Source organism: Propithecus coquereli, unplaced genomic scaffold (genome assembly GCF_000956105.1).
Source record: "Propithecus coquereli isolate 6110/MARCELLA unplaced genomic scaffold, Pcoq_1.0 Scaffold19, whole genome shotgun sequence".
Lineage (NCBI taxonomy): Eukaryota > Metazoa > Chordata > Mammalia > Primates > Indriidae > Propithecus > Propithecus coquereli.
Genome location: NW_012143856.1, coordinates 7,621,028 through 7,628,707, shown reverse-complemented (window position 1 = coordinate 7,628,707; position 7,680 = coordinate 7,621,028). Strand labels below are relative to the sequence as shown.

At 38.5% G+C, this 7,680-nt stretch overlaps 1 protein-coding gene across 1 annotated transcript in view; it reads left to right on the top strand.

Annotated features, from left to right (window-relative positions):
• Positions 1-648: 648 nt before the first annotated feature.
• Positions 649-7,680, top strand: part of MBNL1 (muscleblind-like splicing regulator 1) — a 239,121-nt gene continuing 232,089 nt past the window's right edge. Inside the window, exon 1 of the mRNA XM_012642907.1 lies at positions 649-861. The gene's annotated coding sequence lies outside the window, so the exon portion shown is untranslated. The remainder of the gene's footprint in view (positions 862-7,680) is intronic.

The following is a 7,680-nucleotide window of genomic DNA, read 5'->3' as shown; positions in this document are numbered from 1 at the left end:
AAACTAGAAGGGAAGCTGGTATGTGTTTGTGTTTGTGTGACAATCAGTTTTATCGAGGAATTCCAAAACTGTAGACAGCCTGTTACTTGAGAAAGATACACACTGGCAGTCTTGCAGATGGTTTTCCCGCCCGTTAGCCCTCCAGGTTCAAAAACTGTGTGGCGCATTTTAAGGCGGCAGCCGCAGCAGACCCGGGGGTTTTAGTCTAATCTGATTCTAACCTTCAGTCTACCCTTGCCGGTTTCCTCGCAAAGCTCCATCCAAGGGCCTCTTTCAAAACGGACCTATTGGGGCGCCGACAGTCCGGAGGAGCAGTAAGTAGCGGGCTGCGTCCCATCTGCACTATAGCTGCGAGGTTATAATGTTGGACGCATAAGATGGAAGATACCAACGGGAGCTTGAGGGGATACACGGCGCCAGCGCCGGCTCTGGCTTCCATTTGCTCTCGGCGCCGACGGGCGAGCGGCGATGACCAGCCCTTGCAGACTTTGTTCGGCTGAGGGGCGACCGTGCGGCCGGGGTAAGAGCGGGAGGGCGCCGGCGGAAAGTTGAAGAGCGTTTTTTCTTTGCCGCGTGCGTTCTGGAGCTCGACGAGTCCGCCCCGGGCTTCCTGGTGGGGCTGGGCGGGCGGGGGAGGGGCCGCGCAGCAGCAGCGGAAACCAGACCTCGGCGATAAGAGGCTGCACAGCGACATGCAACAGTCTTTTCACTGCAGCTGAATGAGTTGTGGCGCTCACCATGCTCCCGTGACGAGGAGCTGACAAGTTCCATTTTCCATCGCGGGCATCTTGGAATCATGACTCCCACAATGCCTTGGGCCCTCGGTCGACAGTCGGGCCGCCTCTGAAAAAAATGTGAGAGGTAAGTTTGCGTTTTCACAGTTTCCTGCCGCTGCTCCGCCGCTCCTCATTGTTCGGACTCTTTCGGGACTGCCCGTGGCTGGAGGAGGGAGCGACGGGAGGGGCTCGCCGGCCGCCGCGCCGGGCGGGGGTGGCTCCCCGCGGCCGAGGGCTGCTCTCTCGCTCCGCCTCGCGCTCCGGGGGAGCGAGGCTGCGGCTGCGGCGCGGCTCCGGCGGCCGGTCCCCGCCTCGGGCGCTGCGGACACTGTCAGGCTCAGCCGGCTTACGGCTTGGCAGCCTGGAGAGACCGAGAAAGGAGGAGGGGGAGAGAAGAGAAACAGGTGCGTGGAAGTGTACTCACAACTTAATGACCTTTGTCGGGGGAAGGTGCGAGCCCATCCCGAGCGGGCGGCGCGCGGATCCTCCGGGCGGCTCCCGCATCCCTCTCCCCGGGGCTGCCATCCTGCCCGGGTTTCATCTGGGCCGAATATGTGCATGCAAAGGTTAATTCTCTGTCTGCTACCCATAAATTACGCATGACATGTTTAGCTGGGCTGCCTTATATGGAGAGTGCTGTATTTCAGTCCAGTTTGCCTTTTGCCAAGTTTACAGGGCGGAAGACGCCCTGCATGAGAGGGTTTCTTCTTCTTCTTCTTGGTTTTTTTTTTTTTCTTCATCGTTTTGTAGTGCGTCACTCAAAAACTGTAAGAAAAGTAAGTATAGAAGCTCTCTGGGTGGAGCCGCAGTTGGTTGATTGAATTGCTTTCATGAAAGATTGAAAAGAATGAAAAGTAGTTAGTACTTGGGTTCTGGTTTTTAGACAAAAGCAGGACAAATATGTAGCTCCCCCCCTTACACACCACTTTTTTTTTTTTTTTAAACGGAGCCGGAATCTGTTATTGGTAGTAATGTGTCATGTGAGAATACTTTGATTCCAGAGCCTGTAACACGAGCAGGTATATGGTGGAGCTTATGCCTTCACCTCTCACAGCACTTTACAACTACAGGGGTGTTGCTACAAGAGTGATTGTGTTCTTAACTCTCTCTGGGGCCCGGAGAATATGCGGCTGCTGGATTCTGTGGTGTACTTCCTTGAAGTCTACCTCCCCAGGATTAAAATTGAGTTAAGAAGCTGCCAGAAAGGTCATGGCCACTGTCTTTACCCTGTTTGCCCACCAGCCCAGGCACAAGCGAGAGTAAATGGATGGTGAACTGCCATACTCTGAGAAATTTCTTCAACAAATTAATACACCAAGAGAGAGATCATAATTAATGCTTTTAGATTTGCGGGCCCTCTGCAACATGCCTTGAAATGCTACACCAGTGGACACTGTGTTCTTCCCTCCTGGGTTTGAACACAGTGTTTGTTTACACATACAGGGCATTTAGTATATAACTATTCTATACCAGCATAAGTGATCCACTCCACAGTTCTCTCTATGTGGGCTCCTAAGAGCGTTGGTGTTTCTCCTTGTCTTGCTGTTTAGATAAAATATTATCACCCAGACAAAAAAATGAAAGTTGAACGACTGTAAAATTCATCCTAAGAATATTTAGTTCAATACTTAGAAAGTCTTTGATGTAGAGTTATAGATAGAGACACTGAATAAGTTATTTTGTAGCCTTTGAAAGAACATTGCTGTAACTTGTATCTTTGCTTTCTTAAAGTTGATGACAACTACTGCTTAAAACTGTTTTTTTAGGAAACCTACAGTGTTCCAATTTTCATCTGTTTTGTGTATTTGTATGGGGGTTACATTGTTTTTTTTTGATTTCTGTGTTGTTAGGTTTTCTTTCAAAATGTAGGCATAGTTTTTAATTTTATTTGTTTAATGGGGGGTTTCTTCACTACAAAAGTTGCCTTTTGTGTTTTAAAGAACAGGTTGGGTTAGCACCAGAAAACCTCTTCATCCCTCTATAATTATAGTGTCACTTAAGACATAATAATGAGGTTTTATTATTACTGAGAGACTCAGAGAAACCTCACATGTACCTAGTTTAATTTTTTCCTCATGCAGCTAAGAACAAATTTGTGTGTAGATACACATCAAGTATATTCTATGCAGTCATGCCAAAAGAGAAACCGAAGTGTTATATGATTTGAGATATTATTGCCTATGTTTACTTTTCCACATTTGAGGCAAAATTAGACTCCAAGTTGAATTCATTAGATTTTGATCCCAACATTCTGTTCTTCCTCTGGGCACAGAATTCCTATGAAATGAAACACTGGGTTTTGTTCCAGAACAAGAACAGACTATTCCAAAATTTTTCCTAGGGGAAAAAGAGGGTAAAATTGTATCTCTCATTGAGGAAGGGTGTGTTACTTTATTATATAAAATTTTCTATCTTCATTGTAAGCAAAAAAAAAGAGAGAAAGAAAAAGAATGCCCTTGCATTTGTCACTGTTCCTGTACATTAGGCCTGTATTTGATATTGCTATTTATGGAAACAGAATAAATAGCGTTGCTATACCTTCTGGCTTTCTGCTTGGTGATAGAAGATGCACAGATTAAGAGAGCATCTCAGCTCTTGCTTAAAAGAATAATAGGTGATTGGATTTTTTTACTCTCCAGGAAAAAAGGCATCAGGGTGGGCGCTAGATATGAGGGTCACAGGAGTAAAGGACAGAAGTGAAATGTGTTCACTAAATGATTGGCTCAATATAAAATCCCAACAGCACTATAGATCATAGAGAATGATTCATAGGAAGATTTTAAAGTGTCTGACCTTTTAGGCGAAAAAGGTTCATGTTTTTGGAAATCTAGAATGTGCTGTCCAGTACGGTAGCTACCAGCCACATGCGGCTATTGAGCACTTAAAATGTGGCTAGTCCGGATTGAGATTTGCTCCATGTGTAAAATACTACTGAATTTTGAAAACTTTCTACGAGGGAAAGAATGTAAAACATCTGATTAATATTTTTTATATTGATTATATGTTTTAATGATAATATTTTGGATAAATGGGTTTCAGTAGACTATCTTGTTAGAATAACCTCACCTGTTTCTTTTTACTTTTTTACTGTGGCTATTAGAAAACTTAATATAACAAATGTGGCTAACATCATATTTATATTGGGTATATTTATATTGTTCTAGAATAAAGCAGGAAGAGGGTATTCTAGGAGAAAGCTTAAAGAGTTTGCTGGTCAAAACAATAAAATCGACTTTTATTTATACAAGATAAAAGTTGTTTATTATATATAGAAATACCTTGTCTTTCTTATCCATTGTAACCAATATTTGAGAAAAAATACCACCTAACATCTATTTTTATTTCCTCAAAACTACTATTTAGTTTAGAGATTTAATGGTGAGGTAGTAATAGCAGAGAAAAGGCTTGTAATTAAAGGATGAGTCTTAACACCTCTCAAAGGCCAGAATAGAGTATGATTGTTACTTAGAAGCATTTTAGAGACACTATACTTATCATTGTCCTGTAGTTACCAAACACAAACAAGTCACTAAAATTTATTTTAAAATAGAGTTTTTAGTAAATAGTAATTATCTTCAAATGCTTAATATGTGTTTTCTTTTGTGATAACTTTCCTTCCTTAGAATATACGACACCAGATAAACCCAAACAAACTCCTGACCAAATGTTGATAAAAGATTAATGAATTCATGAGAAAAAAAGATTTTTTACCAGTAGACAATAGGCATTGTTTTGAATGTTAGGAAAGGTAAAATGCGTTTCTGTGGTAATGTTATGGGCTTTGAAGAATTTGTATACGCAGAGACGTCGTCTTTATAATTCGAAAACATTCTTGAGAAAGCATTTGACTGGTAAACAAAGCACAATGGCATAGGTCCTAGAAACATTCCTTTTAGATATTTTCATAACTGAAGTACATTTTGCCATGCACAGTGAGTGTTAAGCCGAAAAAATGTGGTTCTTTTCTAACCATATAAAGTATGCTTACTATTATTATCTTGAAGGATGCCAAAGATATAAGATGGATGAAGTGGGTTCTTTGGGGGGAGGTGGACGGATTGTATACAAAGCCTTAAGAAGAGTTGCCTCTCGGCTTGGTGCCATCTTGAATCTGTCTTCCACTATGTGAGGCATAGCTTCCATTAGTGTCAACGTGTGTGTGGAGGGTGAGGGGAAGAGTAATCCCTGTTAACTTTGTATATTGTTTCTGATGAGTCATGGAGCATATTCACTAATGGTTGGAGAACTATTGATTGCAAAGCAGAGGATTCATGAAGAACTATTGACATATTGACATATGGCATTAAGTGTCTCTAGACATATTTTATATTTTTAAGTTTGAGGTAGGGAAATTGGTCTTTATGTAGTGTTTTTCATATTGTGAAAATGTACATTTATATAACCATTGCAAATATATCCTTGAGAAAAAAACATAGCAAATTTATGATTACAGTTTTCTACATAATATTAGTGTTTTGTTTTTAATGTATCCACTACATCTCTTTCAGATAATAGTTCATGTTTTTAGAGAGGCATCTCATCACATGTGCCTTTGACATCTTTAAAGAATCTTTGAAAGATTTGTGTTGGAGTATTCCGTATTATGTGTTCACTACTTTTCCCACTATTTTTGAGGTCTTACTCTAGGTTTCTGTGATTATCCTTTGTTGAAACAATTCAGGATATATTAATCTCCAAATGAAATGTAGCCATATTGGACAGAGTAGAGAGTTACTTTTTTCCTGAGTTCAGTTATTCCAAAAGGGTGAAGATGTTTCTGAAATAATATACTTCAAGTAGTATGTGTGCTCTAAAGGAACAACTGTCATCTCTTTTAACATTCTTTTAAGAAATTGAGAGATGTATCTTTTATATATCCAAAAAGTTGAATAATAGTTGATAAAGGTACACAAAATACATGCTTCTATGAAGTGTGAAGACAGTTTGTATGCAAATACATACATGAAGATATATTTTTCCCAAGACAATGTCAGTTTATTCATATCACCTGGGTGTTAAATAACATCATATTATTTAAAATAACTGTGGTAAATATGAAGTCCAAAGACCACTGCCGATGTCCATTCCGATGGACTCTAAAGAGAGACTCTACTTCAGTCCTTTAGCTAAAGGCACAAAATGAAGAGATTTCTTTCTCTGAAGTAGTTTTTAAAAAATTTATATTTGACATTGGATTTTCTCTACGTTTTCATTTTTAAAAGTTTAGAAGCTATTAACTAAAAATAACCTTGTTTTAAAGAGCTAACAAGATTCTAGGATTATGGGAACAAGTTTAATCCTGTGAAATAAACATTACATTGCTGATTTGAAATATTATTTTATCATGTAAAGTTGATTTATAAGTAAATACATATTGTGGCAAAAATACCACACTAGGCTCAATGAAATCCACCAAATTTAATCAAGATATGCCTTGTCCTCAAAGAAATGACAATAAGGTAGGAAAAAGAAGAGCTTTGAAAGTAACTGTAAAGTACAAAGTGCTATCACTTAAGCAATGGCTAGGTAACATGGTATGAAAGTTCAGATAAAGGAAAGGCAAATCTTAATGTACCTCTAACCCATAAACATGTAATAAAGGGAACAGTCCTAACATGAATAATAATAGGAAGCAAAAGGTATTCTTTATTTTTTCAACCATACCAAAATATTATTCTGGTAAAGTGGCATTAATCATCTCTATTTATTAATGGTTCCATATTTTCCATGTTTATATTTAACAGATACATAATTTTTGTGCATGTTCTAGTTCATTTATTTAGTTCTTTTATCTAGAAGAAATATATTTATTTCCAAATGTCCTTTTACTATAATAGTAATAGATTTTTGTTATTAGTTTTGTTGTTGTATACCATAAAAATAACAGCTTTTGCATACACTAGTTACAAATGTATTGGAAAACCAAAGTAGGTAACTGAGGTGAATAGTGGTTGTAGAGAATTTGCCCGAGAGAAAGCTAGATTGAAAGCAGAGTGACAGTTACAACTAGGTTATAATTACAATTTTAGTACAACTTTAATATATGCTAAAAATCTATATATTAAAGTTAAGCAGTGGAAAAATACTAAAACATACAAAAACAGTGATTTTATTTTGGGAGAAGAAATTTATAATACATAATTAACAGCAATGAGAGAAATATATATTAGAAAGAAGATTTAACCAGAAACAGCCAGAGTATCTAATTTAATATGACTCTGAATAAAAGAAAAATGAACAAAACCCTCCAGAAGGTATAGCTGATGGTTTTGGGTACTGGTAGAAGTGTCATAGTTATGAATATGGTTTTGTGGGTTTCATAAAAAATGTATACTATTTTAAGGACATAGTCTGGAAAGTATGGTAACATTTGTCTATAATTTCCATACTTAAAATCCTGGCATGCTGACACCTGTGTCCAACAATTGTGACTGAATAGACTCTTACAGAAAGTTGTAAAATGTATGGTAACAATACTATATGCAGTGTGAGTGTGAGAAAGTATAAATAGTAAAAGACTATAGTTTAATAGTCAATGGGTGCCATAAGCTTGTACTGTGTTAAATAGCAAGGATGCCAAAATAAGGCTGTAAGCAGTTCATATTCATATTTAGAATATTATGAAAGATATTTTCTGAACTTGGCTCAGTATTAAGGCTACAAACGATTCACAGCTTATTGTATCCAAAAATTTCAATCATATATCCAATAATCTATCAGCATTGTTGCCGATAGAAAAATGATACAATAGCAATTTTGTTCTGTCTTGTCTGCTAACAAGTAAAGAATTACCTTTACAATGGCATTTTATTAATAGCACCCCATGTGGGTGGATAGGGAGGAAAGGAGGAGAAAGCAGTCATGCTAGGTGACAGCTAGAAAGGATAGGAGGGCATAGGCCGTG